The following is an 18,733-nucleotide window of genomic DNA, read 5'->3' as shown; positions in this document are numbered from 1 at the left end:
TCTACTCGCTCCTCTTTATAGGAAATATATGAATATACAGCCAGATGTATCAGAAAAAATTAAGGAGGAATGGGAAGAAGAACTTCATTGTCATATACCCATTGAGCAATGGGAGAAAATGTTACTATTAGTTAATTTGTCCTCTATTTGTGCTAAACATGCTCTAATGCAATTTAAAGTTGTACGTAGAGCTCATATGTCTAAGGATAAACTTGCTCGATTTTATTCTTATGTTAATTCAACCTGTGACAGATGTCATTCTGATGTTGCCTCATTAACCCATATGTTTTGGTCTTGTCCTTGTTTACAAAATTACTGGAAAGATATTTTCAGTATTATTTCAAGAGTTCTGAATATTAATATCCAACCACATCCTTTTACTGCAATATTTGGTTTACCAATGGTGGATAATAGTTATCTATCCTCTTCATCTCGACGAATGATTGCATTTGTTATACTAATGGCTAGAAGATCTATTCTATTGAATTGGAAAGAAATTAATCCTCCAACTATATTTCAGTGGTTTTCTCAAACCATTTCTTGTTTGAGCTTAGAAAAAATTAGAAGTGTTGTTTTTGACCTTCAGTTAAATTTGAAGAAACTTGGAGACCATTTATTCAACATTTTCATATGAGTTGAATTGTCTTTTCCTAAACCTTACTTATATTATCCTTAATTATTTGGATGGAGGTTCGGAGTTATTGGCACTACTATATATGTACTTAACATTAGTCAATGGCCCATGTTGGTTAGTGTTTTTTTTCCCCTTTTTTTCCTTTTTATTTCTTTGTTCATCAATGTTATGAGTTTGGGGGGTTATATATTTTTATTATATATCTGAATGTCTATTTAAACTATTAATTATGTACTCTCAAACACTTTGTATTCATGTTTCATTTATGTTTGATTAAAATTAATAAAAAGATTTAAAAAGAAAGAAAGGAAATCGCAACACAGATATCTTGCCTTAGCTTTGGAGAAGAGCTATTAAATCAGTACTCTGCTGCCGTCCCAATGACCTGCACAGGTTTTTTTTTGCACATGTATATCCAATTTCTGTTTATTCTTCTGGGTGATGTTACATGATCTAACATGCATGCTACATTTTTTTGGTAAAGAAATTTAAAGAAAAAATGTTGGAAGTCTCAGCTGGTTGGGCAATGCAAAGGAACAAAATGAACTTCATAGATTGAAGACCTTTGGTGAGACCTGTTCCAACATAGTATCTTTGATCTGAAATTTTCAAGTTTTCCTGCTCCATTAAAGCTGCCTGACCCGTTCAGCGTTTCTTGCATTTTCTGTTATCATTGCTCACTTCCAACATATTTATTTCAAAGTTCTCTCATCTCTGATCTGCTCCTCTGCCAATTATTTTACTTTAATGCCCTTTCATTATCAATGGTGCTATTAGTAGAAATGATTTCCTCCTCTTCACTGTGTCAAAACCTCTCACGATAATGAGTGCCTCTAACAGATTGTCTCTTAATCTTCTTCATTCTAAGAAGTACAATCCCATTTTCTCCAGTCTGTCTTTTGGCAATAAGTGAAATCTCCCGATATTCATTCCATTCTGAAAAATCTCCTTTGTCTCTTTTCATAGGTCATTATATTCTTGACGAAGCCATTGTGAATGCTAAAGAACTGCAGATGGAGTGGATAGTTCCTTGCTTGGGACTGTCTTCTTTTTGCACAAGGGAAGATCTGATTGAGGTTTATAAAATCATGAGGTCCAAACAGTGTGAAGGAAAGGACTTAATATCTCATATTGTAGCAGAGAGGTAATTAATTAGGGGGCATGGTGTTGTTGGTGGAAAGGAGTTGACAAAAATATTTTTCACCTAAGTTAAGTGAGGATGTGAGGATGTGGATCTCACTGGCTTAAAAGGGGGATAGACATAGAAATCTTCAGCATTTTAAACTTGTAAATGGACATGTACCTATGTGACATAACCCAAAGAGTTGTGAATGATGCTTGGTTGTGTGCACCATCCTAATTTCAGTTATTTTAATTTAGCTTCAAGATGACCTTGCTCTTGCACTTTTGGTATTTTATTTACAAAGACAAGGATTCCAAATGTTGCTTTGAAAGCTTTATCAGGTAGTCTTACCACCTGCAAAATTTCAGCATAGCTTTGGCACATCTCTCAAGGTCAGAAAGCAATTATAAAGGACTTTGACACGGATGCGATGAGCAATGAGGTTGGCAATAAATTATGCAATTTACCCACAGACAATTCAGAGAAATCTTTGCCAGGTTTCCTTGTGCATATGATTTAATTATTTCTAACTTATTGATTTGGAAGACATTGACAGTGTGAAATCAGATCACTGTATTTTGCCAATACGTTATTGGAGCAGTCTTTTTTTTAATTGTTGTTTAAAATAAAGTGTGTGTAAAAGCAATTGGGAAATAGTGCATTGCATCAAATTAACTTCGAACATGTATTTATACGTACATCTTGCATGCACTTTGGAATTTCACAAGATTATATTATTACTAATACAGCACTTCATAAATATTCCAATGACAATATTTTTGACCATGCATGGAGAATCCAGTCTCAGTGTCATGGAATATTACTCAAACACAAAAAGGAATATATTCCCAGTTTTTACATCACTAAGTACATTTTAATTCTGTACATAGACTCTTCACAGAAGGCATCTCAAAGCTCTGGGGAAAAGCCAACAAGTTCACTTTAGCAAAGTCTTCCAAATCCATTGGCAGAAAGCTTGAAGCAGCTTCAATATCCTCTCATAGGTCAACATTACTAGCACTGCGGTCCGTTTCTAGTGTTTAGTCAGTTCCTTTGGGCACGGCTGGTGGTGTAGTGGCATCACTGCCGGACTTGAGAGCAAAGGCTCCTGAGTTCGAATCCAGTGGGCTCCCTTGCACGCTTTCCATCCATGCTGGGTTGAGCATTGAACTACCAACTCAGCCTCATAAAAACAAGAAAACCTGCTAAAAAAAAAACGCCGTGTCCCAATTACTCCACTCGGAGTTAAGGGCTTTCTTCTTACTTAGGCAAGCCAAATTGATCCAATCCTTTAAACATGCAAAGCAGACAGAAGCTGCAAGGATATTTTCAATGCTGCTTTGAAGAAGGGTAACTCCCAGCCAGCCTGAGGGAAACGCTGGCCCAGGACCTCCTGCACTGGGGAAGGAGTATTTGGAATGCCTTCTCCAATTGTCAGGAGCACACAGAGGCTCAGCAAAAGTGGTGGAAGAGTACATTAGCATCCACCTGCCCTGCCAAGCACTTTGTGCCTCATCTGTGTCTGAGCCTGCAGATTCTTCACAGGCCATATCAGACATCTGAGAATTGGAGTGGAAGCAAATTTATCCTCAATCTTGAGGAACTGGCTACAAAAAAGGACTGTTCCATCAGTAAGTTGCCTGATCATTCCAGTCAGCAGCATCTGAAGTGTCCCTCCTCTAATTTGCAGTACCTCTGTAAGCAAAATTAAGTGCCAGCAATTTGTTTCTATCTCCTTCAGCAGAGAGCATCAGACATCAAGCGCATGGCTTGACCCAGGTTGGATTTGATCTTGACTTCTGGTGCTATTTATACGGAGTTTGCATGTTCCTACTACAATCACGTGGGGTTTCCTGGAGATGCTCCATTTTCCTCACACATCCCAAAGAGGTGCAGGTTGGCAGGTAAATTGGCTGTTATAAATTAATCCAAGTGATTGTGAATGGTAAAATCTATGGGACTTGTTATGTAAGAGAGAATAGATTTCAGGAAAATGATTAGAGAAATGGAACTAATGGGATTACATGGTTTGACCTGAAAGCATGACTACATGTCAATACTGATGTGACATTCATTTATCTATTAAGCCTTTCTATTCTTCACTATTTATCTGAATAAAAAGTCAAGAAGTTGACCCAGAATCCACCACTCGCACTGCAGCTCGTTCACCACTCTCTGAGTGAAGAAGTTCCACGTCACGTTCACATTCAACATTTCATCTTTCAGCCCTAACCCATGACCTCTAGTAGGAGTGTCACTCAACTTCAGTAAAAAAAAAAGCCTGCTTGCATTTACCCTATCTATACCCTTCAAAATTTTGAATAACTATCAAATCTCCCCTCAATCTTCTATATTCTAGGGAATAAAGTCCTAACCTATTCAACCTTTTCCTCATGTCCTGGCAACATCCTTTTAAATATTCTCTGCACTCTTTCAATCTTATTTACATCTATCCTCTAGGTAGATGATCAAAACTGGTATCACACTCCAAATTAGGCCTCACTAATGACACATAATTTGAACATAACACCTCAACTCCCTGTACTGAATGCACTGCCTTCTCCCATAAAGCCAATGCCTAATCCAATTTACCACCTCATCTTGAATGTCAAGCAATTGCACCTTCTTGACCAACCTCCCATGGGGACCTTGTCAAAGGCCTTGCTAAAGTCCACATGGACAACATCCACTCACTTGCCTTCATCAACTTTCCTGGTAGCTTCTTCAAAAAACCCCATTAGATTGATCAGACATTTGCCACACACACAGACATGTTGACTATCGCGAATCAGTCCACACCCACCCAAATACTTATATATCTGGTCCCTTGGAATATCTTCCAATAACTTTCCCACTACCAATGGGCCTACTCATTGGCCTATAATTTCCTGGCTTATTCTTAGAGGCTTTGTTAAAACAATGGAACAACACTGGCTCTCCTCTAATCCTCCAGCACCTCACCTGTGACCAAAGATGTTTCAAATACCTCTGCTGGGGCTCCTGAATTTCAGTGCCAGCCTCCCACAGGGTCCAAGGGAACCCCTTCTGCAGGATCTGATTCGGGAGCTGTATCAGCATCCCCATGAACAAAGGACCAACTAAGGTACATTTACGTGACAGGTTGCAAGCGATGAGAGAAAGGATGAAGGCAATCTGGTGAACTAGAATAAATGCTAAGGAATTAGATGGGGTGAAGGAGAAAATAAAAGAAATGCAGGGAAGGAGTGAGTATTTAGATTTGGTCAAGTGGCTGAATGAAGGATAAAAGCAGAGATGAATTGCTTCGGGTAAATGGCCAGTTTCTATGCTGGGACTTCATTGAAATGGTGTGTATTAATTGTGAATCAGCAACAAACTGCCCAGAGATTTTTGGAGTCCAAAGTAAAACTAATAAATATGAATGCAATTCATTTCACAAGGTAAGAGTTTGGAAAAGGTGGAAATGTACAACAGCCTTGTCATAATGAACAAGGAAATCAGGTTATATCCACAACAAACCAAAGGCACGTGAATAGAAATTACAATTCAGTGCCTCAGGCACTGCCAATATACCCCTGAACAAATCAAATGGATCCCTAGTCAATAACTTTAAATATGGAAAAGCAGATACAAGCAACAGCCAACAACTGCACATCTGCAACTGAGCATACAAAGACAAATTACTCCCACCTCATGACCCTTAAGCTTCCAGGTTTATGAAATCTTTGCCAGACATTCATTCAAGCTGAAACTACTGCCCGTTTGACTCTGAAACACTACTTCCATCCCCTTTTCCCCTCTGCTCTTCCTAGCCAACTATGTACAAATGATTCAGAATACAGAATTTTCTTGCTCTTTGCCTTTAAAAGAAAAATCTAAGTTCTGAACCAAATAGCTCAATATTCACCGCCTGATATAGATATAACATACACTGTTGTTGATCTTAAACTGAGAGTATTTTTGGTGTGTGGATACATAGTGAACACTTGACCTATGTTTCAGACTTGCTCTACTTCAATTCCCCAATTTACTAACAGAGCACCAAGTTTATAATTGTGTAAGGTAAGGGAAACAAGTAGGGAAGTTATGGAAACTATGACAATTAAAGAGGAGGAAGTACTGGCACTTTTAAGGAATATAAAAGTGGATAAATCTCAGGGTCCTGACAGGATATTCCCTAGGACCTTGAGGGAAGTTGGTGTAGAAATAGCAGGGGCTCTGACAGAAATATTTCACTTGTCATTAGAAACGGGGATGGTGCCAGAGGATTGGTGTATTGCTCATGTGGTTCCATTGTTTAAAAAGGGTTCTAAGAGTAAACCTAGCAATTATAGGCCTGTCAGTTTGACATCAGTGGTGGGTAAATTAACGGAAAGTATTCTTAGAGATGGTATATATAATTATCTGTATAGACAGGGTCTGATTAGGAATAGTCAGCATGGATTTGTGCATGGAAGGTCATGTTTGACAAATCTTATTGAATTTTTTGAAGAGGTTATGAGGAAAGTTGATGAGGGTAAAGCAGTGGATGTTGTCTATATGGACTTCAGTAAGGCCTTTGACAAGGTTCCGCACGGAAGGTTAGTTAGGAAGGTTCAATCGTTAGGTATTAATATTGAAATAGTAAAATGGATTCAACAGTGGCGAGATGGGAGATGCCAGAGAGTAGTGGTGGATAACTGTTTGTCAGGTTAGAGGCCGGTGATTAGTGGTGTGCCTCAGGGATCTGTATTGGGTCCAATGTTGTTTGTCACATACATTAATGATCTGGATGATGGGGTGGTAAATTGGATTACTAAGTATGCAGATGATACTAAGGTGAAGTTGTGGAAAATGAAGTAGGTTTTCAAAGCTTGCAGAGAGATTTAGGCAATTTAGATTTAGAGTGGGCTGAACGATGGCAGATGGAGTTTAATGCTGATAGGTTTGAGGTGCTACATTTTGGTAGGAATAATCCAAATAGGACATACATCGTAAATGGTAGAGCATTGAAGAATGCAGTAGAACAGCGTAATCTAGGAATAATGGTGCAGTTCCCTGAAGGTGGAATCTCATGTGGATAGGGTGGTGAAGAAAGCTTTTGGTAAGCTAGCCTTTATAAATCAGAGCATCGAGTATAGGAGTTGGGATGTAATGTTAAAATTGTACAAGGCATTGGTAAGGCCAAATTTGGAGTATTGTGTACAGTTCTGGTCACCGAATTATAGGAAAGATATCAACAAAATAGAGAGAGTTCAGAGAAAATTTACTAGAATGTTACCTGGATCTCAGCACCTAAGTTACAGGGAAAGGCTGAACAAGTTAGGTCTTTATTCTTTGGAGCGTAGAAGATTGAGGGGGGACTTGATCGAGGTATTTAAAATAATGAGGGGGATAGATCGAGTTGATGTGGACAGGCCTTTTCCATTGAGAGTAGGGGAGATTCAAACAAGAGGACGATTTGAGAGTTAGGAGGCAAAAGTTTAAGGGTAACACGAGGGGAGATTTCTTTATTCAGAGTGGCAGCTGTGTGGAATGAGTTTCCAGTAGAAGTGGTAGAGGCAGGTTCGGTATTGTCATTTAAAGTAAAAATTGGATAGGTATATGGACAGGAAATGAATGGAGGGTTAATGGGCCGAGTGCAGGCCAGTGGGACTAGGTGAGTGTAAGCGTCGGCATGGACTAGAAGGGCCGAGATGGCCCGTTTCCATGCTGCAATTGTCATATGGTTATATACACTGGCAGATTGAGGAGCTGTTGTTCCTCAAAGAGGGTCAGATGGCTCTTTGAGCTGGGTTATCTGTGTAATGTTTGTGGCTATGCAATGATTATTCTTGTGTACCTCGGACAAATATTTCTGCTCTAGTTATGAAGAGGAACGTTTCAAACCATCTTCTGATGAAGGGTCTTGGCCCGAAATGTTGACTCTTTATTCCTTTCCACAGATGCTGCCTGACTTGCTGAGATCCTCCAGCACTGTGTGTGTGTGTGTGTGTGTGTGTGTGTGTGTGTGTGTGTGTGTGTGTGTGTGTGTGTGTGTGTGTGTGTGTGTGTGTGTGTGTGTGTGTGTGTGTGTGTGTGTGTGTGTGTGTGTGTGTGAGTGTGTGAGTGTGTGAGTGTGTGAGTGTGTGTGAGTGTGAGTGTGTGTGAGTGTGAGTGAGTGTGTGAGTGAGTGCGTACGCGCGTCTAGATCACTCCATTCTTTGAGTTTTAGTCTTCACCTGCCTCCACTCTGCAAGTTAATCTCTAAACTCATTGCCACTGTCTCTGCATTTAAAAACCTTTAGGAAACTTATCTTTTTGACTAAGTCTGTACCCTTGATCCTTCTACAGCAATTTACAGCTCATAACTTTACAACCTAGAAGTTTTTTCTGAGATAATTTCAGCAGTCACTGTGGACTTTATATGGTGCTTTAGAAGTACATATTCAGAAGATTTACCAAGAGCAAAAAGAAACAAAATCTGTTTACATCAATTCTATAGATAGAAAATAAATCCAGAGCCCCAAATTGATTAGAATATCTGCAGTCACAGGAGATCTTTGACCAATGTTCTTGAGAAGGAATTCCCCTTCTAGGATTTGGTTACACATTGATACACACTTAAAACAAAATATTTTAAACTATCAGGCACACTTCATGGACAATAGGCCTGGGGAGAGTATAGAGATAGAACAAGCAACCAAGAGCATATTAACCACCCTACCAGACTTCCCATTATAAAGCTGCCTTGTAATCGCTAATGTACTCAAAATTAAAAAAAGCAGTTTATAAACTAAAATTCAACAATTTTAATGCTGCATTTACTGAGCCCATCTCTCCCAAAAAGAGGAGAAACAAGTGGAACACATACTGGAGCAATTATAAAAATCTCCAAAGTATTTACATATTCATTGGGTTTTTTTCTCAAAACAAAGGGAATATTGACTTGGCTTTGAGAGCATGCTGAACAGAAGATATAAAAGCACAAAGGTACCAAATGGAAGATCTTTACTGTGCATCCATTTCTATTTTGACTTTTTATATAGGGATTCCCATACTTACTACTACTGGCTGGCAAAACAACAGACATCTGTTAACCACTGGAGCCTTGACCCATGAGAATTTCTGGTTACCTCTTTGCGTTTGTCACTAAATTTACAGATATAGTTGACTAATCAATATTATTTTAAAGTCCTTTCAAATTATTATTTCAATCTCACAATCTTTACTTCAGTCTTGAGTGTGAACAAGAATCGTGCAATACTTGCTTTACTCAAACAATCCTCAAAAACATAAACATAGAAAAATGTTTTTAGATAATATTTCTTGGCATCTCACCCTTCTCAATGTGGGCAATATGAAATTCAAAACAGCGACTGGGTTTGCTTGATTTTCCAGCTCTGCAAATTGTCAATCTTTAAAATAAAGAAAGAAGAATTACATAGTATATTTTAATGGAAACGATGTCACAGGCCTTTTCTGCCAGTTTTATGCTTATCAGTTGACAATTATCCAAGCTAACAGTACATTGAGCAAATTATTTGTCTTTATGAAAAAAACAGCGGGTACCAAATCAACTTACATTTAATATGATAAAGTCCATCACCGTCAACATACCAACACAAATTAAGTACAACTTTATCCGTACAGGAAAACTAATTAACATGCAGGTTTTCTACTTACCCAGCTTCAGAAAATAACCTTGAACTGCCAAATAAAATCTCAACAATCATGTGGCTAGCTATAATACATGAAAAACTAAGCAGTACCAGTACAAGGAAATTTCTTTAAAAAAAATTAGACTTAATTGTTGCAGGCTGGGACCACGATTAAATAAAGAAGAAATCATTTTCCCAGAGCCCTGATGAAAAGCATGAACAATGCAAGTCCATATACAAGACAAAAGGTTTGAGTATTTGGTTACAGCACTTGTACAAATAGATATTTGGGTGGAGTACCAGTTACACAGAATTATTTAAAAATCAATGTATCTCCCATGATAAAATAGTGAAGTATTGAAGATGCTGGAAATCAGAGACAAAATTTTAAAATGCCAAAAACACCACAGTTTTGTTAATTTATTAGAGATACAGCATAGAGTAGCACCTTCTGGTAGTTCAAACTACACAGCCCAGTAACCCTGATTTAACCCTAACTTAATCAGTACAATTTATAATGACCAATTAACCTATCCAGTATGTACAGTGCCTATAAAAAGTATTCACCTTCCTTGGAAGTTTTCATGTTTTATTGTTTTACAGCATTGATTAAAGGGATTTAATTTGGCTTTTTTGACACTGATCAGCAGAAAAAGACTCTTTTGTGTCAAAGAGAAAACAGATCTCTACAAAGTGATCTAAATTAATTACAATTATAAAACTCAAAATTATTGCTAAGTATTCACCCCCCCCCCCTTAATATGACACACCAAATCATCACTGGTGCAGCCAACTGGTTTTAGAAGCCATATAATTAGTTAAAGAGAAATCACTGCATGCAGTCAAGTGTTTCAATTGATTGTAGTAAAAATACACCTGCATCTTGAAGGTCCAACTGCTACTGAGTCAGCATCCGGCAAAAACTACACCAAAACAACAAAAGAACACTCCAAGCAACTCCCTGAGAAAAGCTATTGAAAAACACAAGTCAGGAGATAGACACAAGAAAATTTCTAATTCACTGAATATCCCTTGGAGGATATTAAATCAATCATCAAGAAATGGAAAGAATATGGCACAGCTGTATATCTGCCGAGAGCAGGCTGCCCTCAAAAACTAAGTGACCGCGCAAGAAGGGGACAAGTGAGGGAGGCCACCAAGAGACTTATGACAACTCTGGAAGAGTTACAAGCTTCAGTACCTGACACAGGAGAGACTGCGCATGCAACTGTTGCCCGGGTGCTTCACCAGTCACAGCTTTATGGTAGAATAGCAAAGAGAAAGCCACTGTTGAAAAAACTCACACAGAATCTCAGCTAGAGTTTGCCATAAGGCATCTGAAAGATTCTCAAGTTAACTGGAAGAAGGTGCGATGAAACCAAAATTAAGCTCTTTAACTAAACACTATGTTTGGTGTAAGCCAAGCAATGCACATCTTAAAAATCCACACCATCCCTACTGTAAAACATGGTGGTGGCTGCATTATGCTGTGGGGATGCTTCACTGCAGCAGGTCCTGGAAGACTTGTGAAAGTTGAGGGTAAAATGAATGCAGCAAAATACAGGGAAATCCTGGAGAAAAACCTGATGCAGTCTGTAAGAGAACTATGACTTGGGAGAAGATTTGTCTTCCAGCAAGACAACGACCCCAAGCATAAAGCCAAAACCCCACAGGAATGCCTTAAAAACAAAGTTAATCTGCTGGAGTGACCAAGTCAGAGTCCAGACCTCATTCCAATTAAGAACTTGTGGCTGGACTTGAAAAGGGCTGTCACTCACAATCCCCATGCAACCTGACAGAGCATGAGCAGTTTAGCAAAGAAGAATAGGGAAAAATTGCAGTGTCCTGGTGTGCAAAGCTGATAGAGATCTATCCACACAGACTCAAGGCTGTAATTGCTGCCAAGACATGAAAATTTCCAAGCGGGCTGAATACTTTTTGTAGGCACTGTATTTGGACTGGTGGGAGGAAACCAGAGGATCTGAGGGAAAAAAAACACATGCATTCCACGGGGAGTATATAAGACTGTGATATAGGAACAGAATTAGACCATTTGGCCCATCAAGTCTGCTCCAGAATTTCATCTTGGCTGATCCATTCCCTCTCAGCCCCAATCTCCTCCTGCCTTCTCCCTGTATCCCTTCATCCCTGACCAATCAAGGATCTCTGAAGAATCTGCCCGTGGACTTGATAAGACCAGGAGAGATACGGACTCCTTGCAGAGGAAGCCCCAAGCTGTAATAGCATCGCACTAACCATCGTGTGGCCCTTTGTATGCATCCTTGATTATGCTAAAAAAAAAAGTTAATTCTATCATCAGGACTAAGAAGAGAGAAAAGTTTTTTTTTCTGGACACAAAACAGACAATCTGGGAAATACTATTAAATCAGTTTTGTTCCAGTCCAAGGCACAGACTGAAGAATTCAGTTAAATTGATAACTGTGAATTGTACACCAATTTGACATTTTGAGTGAGACCCTTCACCAGAGCTCAGTCTACAAGTTACTGTTCACTGGTGCAGTTGGAGAAGGAGTTAACCCAAGTTGATAAGGGAATGGGACTCAGAGTAGATATTCAGATGGGGAGGTACAGTCACCGATTGGAGAAAAAGTTAAGTCCAGTTGGTAGTGTAGGAATAAGTAGTGTTGGAAGAAAACAAAAGCTAATTGCATCACTTTAGTGCAAGGAATTCAACTTGTAAAATAGGCAAGCTCAAAGCACTGACCACAATCTGTGTCGATTGGAAATAACATCTTCAGCTCCCTTACAATTAACACTGATGCTCCACAGGGATATGTGCTTAGCCCACTGTTCTACACCCATGACTGTGTGGCTGCACACAGCTTAAACAGCATTTATAAATTTACAACCATTGTTGGCAGAGTTACAGATGGTGACAAAAGGGCATACAGGAGCCAGATAAATCAGCTAATTTATGTCACACTCATCAGCAGCGAGACCAAAGAGCCAATTGTGGATTTCAGGAGGGTAAGACAAACAAACACAAAACAATCCTCATAAAGGAATCAGAAGTGGAGCGAGTGAGCACTTTCAAGTTTCTGGGTGTTGATATCTCTGAGGACTTGACCTGGACGCAACATAACCTAGATGCAGCTATAAAGAAGGCAAGGCAGTGGCTATATTTCAATAGGAGTTTGAGGAGATTCGGCTTGTCAACCAAAACATTCAAAAACTTTTACAAATGTATCGTGGGGGGGGGGGGGGGGGCACGACAAAAGTTCAAAATAATTTGCAGAAACTTGTAAAGTTGGTCAGTTCTATCATGGGTTCCAGCCTCCACAGTATCCAAGACATCTTCAAAGAGTGGTGTCTTAGGAAGGCAGAGTCCATCATTAAGGATCCCCACCACCCAGGACATACCCTCTTCACTGCTAACATTGGGAAGGAGGTACTGAAGCCTGAAGGCACAGACTCAACGATTCAGGAACAGCTTCCTCCCATCTGCCACCTGATTTCTTGAATAGACATTGAACCCATGAAAATACCTCACAACTTATTTATTTCTTTTCTTTCTGCACTATTTACTTTCACTATTTAATAGACATATATACAATTAAGTTATCTCAGATTATTTTCTCTACATTTATTTATCATGTATTTCATGTATTACTGCTGCTGCAAAATTAAAAAGATTCACAACATATACCAATGACACTAAGATTATAAAATATAGGAGCAGAATTAGGCAATTTGGCCCAACGCATCTGTTCCACCATTTCATCATGACTAATCCAACTTTCCTCTCAACCCCAATCTCCTGCATTCACCCCATATCCCTTCATGCCCTGAACAATCAAGAATCTATCAACCTCTGCCTTAAATATACATAAAGGCCTGGCCTCCACAGCTGCCTGTGGAAAAGAACTGCACACATTCACCACTCTCTGGCTACATCTTATGGCCTAATGCTTCCACGATCTCTTCAGCCTCCTCTTTCAGAACTCTGTACAACATATGGTCCAGGTGACCTATCTACCTTCAGACCTTCCAACTTCCCAAGAAGGTCATAAGGCCATAAGATATCGGAGCAGAAGTAGGCCATTCGGCCTATCAAGTCTGCTCTGCCATTCAATCATGAGCTGATCAAATTCTTCAAGTCATCTCCACTCCCTGCCTTCACCTCATATCCTTTGATGCCCTGGCTAATCAAGAACCTTTCTATTTCTGCCTTAAATGCACCCAATGACTTGGCCTCCACAGCCACTCGTGGCAGAAAATTCCACAGATTTACCACCCTCCGACTGAAGTAATCTCTATGCATCTCTGTTCTAAATGGAAGTCCTTCAATCCTGAAGTTGGGCCCTTTTGTCCTTGGAATGTTTCTATGAGATCTCCCCCATTCTCCTGAACTTCAGGGAATACAGCCCAAGAGCTGTCAGATGTTCCTCATATGGTAGCACTTTCATTCCTGGAATCATTCTTGTGAATCTTCTCTGAATCCTCTCCAATGTCAGTATATCCTTTCTAAAATAAGGAGCACACAATGCTCCAAGTGTGGTCTCACAAGTGCCTTACACCTCTGGAAATTAATGTAAAAATTGCATTCACCTTTTTCACAACCGACTCAACCTGGAGGTTAACCTTTAGGGTATCTTGCACAAGGACTCCCAAGTCCCTTGCATCTCTGCAATTTGAATTCTCTGCACATCTAAATAATAGTCTGCCAGTTTACTTCTTCCACCAAAGTGCATGACCATAGCTTCCCTGTACTTATGGTAACCTCGCACACTTCATGCCCCCTGACACCTGGAACTTCCACGATCCTGCCAGTGTCTTCCACAGTGAAGAGTGATGCAAAATACTTATTCAGTTCATCTGCCATTTCATTGTCCCCCATTACTACTGTTCCAGCATTATTTTCCAGCAGTCCGATATCCACTCTCACCTCTCTTTTACGCTCTAAGTATCTGAAGAAACTTTTGGTATTCTCTAATATTATTGGTTAGCTTACTTTTGTATGTTGAAATGGTTGTTGTGATGCATCTAGTATGGTAATGTAGTGGGTAGTGCTTGTCACTCTCACATTGAGCTTCCACCTTTGGCTAGCAGTCTTGCGAAAAGGAGAGATGAATGTGTAGTTATCTTCCTACCTCTCCAAAGGCAAGCCTCATGTAGTGCCTTTTTGGTGGCGACACACAGAAACTGAACTCCTTTCAGACTCAGGCTGAACTAGAGAGCAGGGAGGAGGTTTGGCCCCTGTACATGTAGCACTCACACCTACCGCCTACCAGATCCCCAACTATGAGTAAGTAGCCCCATTGCCTTGTGGGCAGTCTCAGGAGAGACGCCGGCTGCAGAAGTAAACCCAGACAGCAAACCTGGAGTGGAGCCCCTAAGGCAGCTGGACGTCATTGAACATCATTCTGGCAGCTCCTGCAGCCAAACTGGTGCCAAACATATTGCTTCATAAGCTTTCCTTTGGACTACACTGGTGAGGCCAAGAGGGGGATCTTGACAACTTGCCATTTCAGGAACTCATCTTCCGCCCAGGCTTGTAATGATCATCATCACCCATTGTCCTTCTGGACAGACTGAAACCAACCACCACCGCTTTCGTATTCCATCTTTACCCTTTTTAATTACTTTTTTTAGTTGCTTTCTGTTGTTTTTTTTAAAAGCCTCCCAATCCTATAACATCCCCACCATTCTTTACTCTATTATATGCCCTCTCTTTGGGTTTTATATTGGCTTTGGCTTCTCCTGTTTGCCACGGTAGTGTCATCTTTTCTTTAGAATACTTCTTCCTCTTCAGGATATATAAATCCTGTGCCTTCCGAATTGCTTCCAGAAATTCCAGCCACTGCTGCTCTGCCGTATTCCTTGCCAGTGTTCTTTCCCAATCAATTCTGGCCAACTCCTCTCTCATGCCTCTGTAATTTCCTTTACTCCATTGTAATACTGATACATCTGACTTTAGCTTCTCCTCAATTTTCAGGGTAAATTTGATCTGATTCTGATTCTGATAGTAAACCTGACAAACTCAAACAGTTTGAGAGATAGCACGAGTGATCATTTGGAAAAACAAGAAAGATGGATCCTATCTAAACAAACTTATACTTTTTTTAAAAATGGGGTAACAAAAGAGCATTAACAACTTCAGTATGTCCCTAATGTGAGACTAGTCCAAAAGGTGAAAGCAAGTTCGGAAGCTGGATCCGAAGTTGACTTGCTCGAAGAGACTGTGTATGATAGAAAGCTGCTCATTAAAGGATGCATTTGTACATCACCAGTCACAACCTGTGGGCATCTATAAGTGCTCTGAGCCTGCTTTTGGAGTTCTGCCACTTAGTTAGGTTGGACATACAAAGGTCAAATTGCCCACAGCAGGATTTCACAAACAAATGGTTTGTAATACCACTTGAAGGATAAATTTGCTCACCACTTCTCACTCACACTGGCAATGTTCTGTTATCTTTTATTTCCACCCAAGGGGACAGGAGATCCTCATTGATAACTCACTCGATATACAGTTTCAGTACAGGCTATGGAAAGTCAGTCAGGACGATTTGGTCGAAATCCTGCAATAGGTATTGAATGTACAACTTTCTGACTCAAGGTAAGATTGTTAAGATCCCAGTCCTAATAAAGGTCTCAGCCCAAAACATCAACCGTTTGTTCCCCTCCATAAATGCTGGCTGACTTGCTGAGTTTCCTCGGCATTTTGTGTGTAAACATCAGGGGTATGGCTTACACTAAGAGAGATTCAGTGGCTCCGAGTACATTAAAGTTGCAACCCCTTTAGTCCTAGAGTGTCTTGACCAATAGCTGGCAATGCAAAATTTGCATGTGGAGTAGACTGGATACTCTCCAGGGATTAATGTCTTATTATCAAGATTGATAAATCCCCAGGGCTGCATGTGATACACTCCAGGTTGTTGTGGGAATTGAGAGAAAAGGTAGCTGGAGCATTAGCTACAATCTTTGAATCCTCTTTGGCTACAGGGAAAGTGCCAGAGGACTGGAGAATGGCAAATGCAGTTCCCTTGTTTAAAAAAAGTAATAGGGAGAAACATGGGAACTACAGACCAGTGAGTCTTACGTCGGTGGTCTGCAAACTACTGGAAAGGATTCTTAAGGATAGGATCTACAAGCATTTGGAGAAGTACAGTCTACTCATGGATAGCCAACCTGGCTTTGTGAAGGGAAGATCATGCCTCACAAGCCTGATTGAGTTTTTTGAAGAGGTAACAAAAGAAATTGATGAAGGTAGGGAAGTGGATTGGTCTACATGGACTTTAGAAAGGCATTTGACAAGGTCCCTCACTACAGACTCATCAAGAAAGTCATGAGGCATGGGATAAGTGGAACCTTGGCTGTTTGGATAAAATATTGACTTAAAGGAAGAAAGCAGATGGTAGTTGTGGAAGGAAAGTATTCTGCCTGGAGGTCGGTAACTAGTGGAGTGCCGCAGGGATCTGTCCTGGGGTCTCAGCTATTTGTGATTTTTATAAATGACCTGGATGTAGAGGCAGAAGGATGGGTGAATAAGTTTGTGGATGACACGAAGATTGGAGGAGTTGTGGATGGAGCTGCAGGTTGTCGAAGGTTACAAGAGGATATAGACTGGCTGCAGAGTTGGGCAGAAAAATGGCAGATGGAGTTCAATCCGGATAAGTGTGAGGTGATGCATTTTGGAAGGACAAACAAGAAGACTGAGTACAGGATTAATGGTCAGTTACTTAAGAGTGTGGATGAACAAAGGGACCTTGGAGTTCAAATCCATACATCCCTCAAGGTCGCTGCCCAGGTTGATAGGGTAATTAAGAAGTCCTATGGGATGCTAGGCTTCATTAACAGGGGGATTGAGTTCAAGAGTAGAGTGGTCATGTTGCAACTCTACAAATCTCTGGTGAGACTGCACTTAGAGTATTGCATTCATTTCTGGTCACATTATAAGAAGGATGTGGAAACTATGGAGAGGGTGCAGAGGAGATTTACCAGGATGTTGCCTGGTTTAGAGAACTAGTCATATGAAGCAAGGTTAGCAGAGCTGGGACTTTTCTCTTTGGAGCATAGAAGAACGAGAGGGGACTTGATAGAGGTCTACAAAATTATGAAAGGCATAGATAGGGTGGATAGTCAGTACCTGTTTCCCAGGGCACCAATAGCAAACACCAGAGGGCATATGTACAAAATTAAGGGAGGGAAGTTTAGGGCAGACATCGGGGTATTTTTTTTAAAACACAGAGGGTTGTGAGTGCCTGGAATGACTTGACAGGGATGGTGGTGGAGGCTAAAACATTAGGGGTATTTAAGAGCCTCTTGGACTTGCACATGGATGAAACAAAAATAGAGGGTTATGGGGTAGTGTGGGTTTAGTACTTTTTTTTAAGGATTATATGGGTCAGCACAACATGGAGGGCTGAAGGGCCTGTACTGTGCTATAATGTTCTATGGTTCTATTACAAGAAAGTAAAGTGAAAACAGCACATCCATCTCACACCTTCTGTTTTCTGCACAAGTACATTAATTTTTCTCAACCAGGATCTGTTGAGTGGAGCATGCCAAAATATAAGACAAGTGGCAATGCAAGATCATTATGACAGGGAAAACACATTAAAAATTTAAAATCAATTAAACCATTTAAAAAAAATTAACAAGATCAAATCCCGTGCATCAAACTGGTAAAGAAGAACAACTGAAAGGAGCTGTTGAATCACGCATGTATGCATCTACACGAGAAATAAATCTGATCAAATCTTCCAACCCCCTCCTCGCCACTTTGGCTTTCCACAGTTTTTTTCTCTCTTTCATGCAGCAAAGCACTCTAAACACATTTGCCTTTCTGGAGCTGACTTATGTCATTTGCTCAATGCAGCTCTGGTACACCCTCAACTCATGAACTTGGTTGTTTTAAATAATTCTGCTTCAAATAATTCAGTTCTTGGCCCAAATAAAAACATGTTTTAGAAATGAAAATATAGTAAAGTTATTTTGCCTGTTCTGTTGTCAGTGAAGCTGTCTGAGTCTTAAAACTAATTAAGTTGAAATGGGAAAGTTGGCAGCATCCACGGAGAATCGAATGATTTAATTATCATATCCTTAACACTGTCAAATGGACAAGTCTGTGTTATTTAAGACTGGCCCAATTTACTGAATGGCACAATAGATTATTATGAAAAGGTTGCTTTCAGTCACAGGAAGTGGTGATTTAACATTTACCACATTAGGGCAAATGTCCAGCTAATCTGTTTTAAATCCAACATTATTTATCAGCACATAAAATCATGGAAAACTTGGAACGCTATGATTAATGCACTGTTCACAGACAATATAAATTGGTGAGATCTAAATAAAAACATTGCAATGACAAGTGAGGTCAATAATTTGAGTCATTAAGTCAACAAGATAAAGTAA

The 18,733-nt window shown here is 39.9% G+C and overlaps 1 protein-coding gene across 4 annotated transcripts in view; it reads right to left on the bottom strand.

Annotated features, from left to right (window-relative positions):
• asxl2 (ASXL transcriptional regulator 2) overlaps nt 1-18,733 on the bottom strand; it is a 192,308-nt gene that overhangs the window by 148,801 nt on the left and 24,774 nt on the right. Inside the window, exon 2 of one of the 4 annotated variants that reach the window (XM_059981714.1) lies at nt 9,036-9,112. The exons of the other annotated variants lie outside the window; for them this stretch is intronic. The gene's annotated coding sequence lies outside the window, so the exon portion shown is untranslated. The remainder of the gene's footprint in view (nt 1-9,035; nt 9,113-18,733) is intronic. 4 annotated transcript variants of the gene reach the window in all.

This window comes from Hypanus sabinus, chromosome 10, assembly GCF_030144855.1.
Source record: "Hypanus sabinus isolate sHypSab1 chromosome 10, sHypSab1.hap1, whole genome shotgun sequence".
NCBI classification, from domain to species: Eukaryota; Metazoa; Chordata; class Chondrichthyes; order Myliobatiformes; family Dasyatidae; genus Hypanus; species Hypanus sabinus.
Note: the sequence above shows the minus strand (reverse complement) of the source record. Positions and strands in the feature narration are given on the sequence as shown.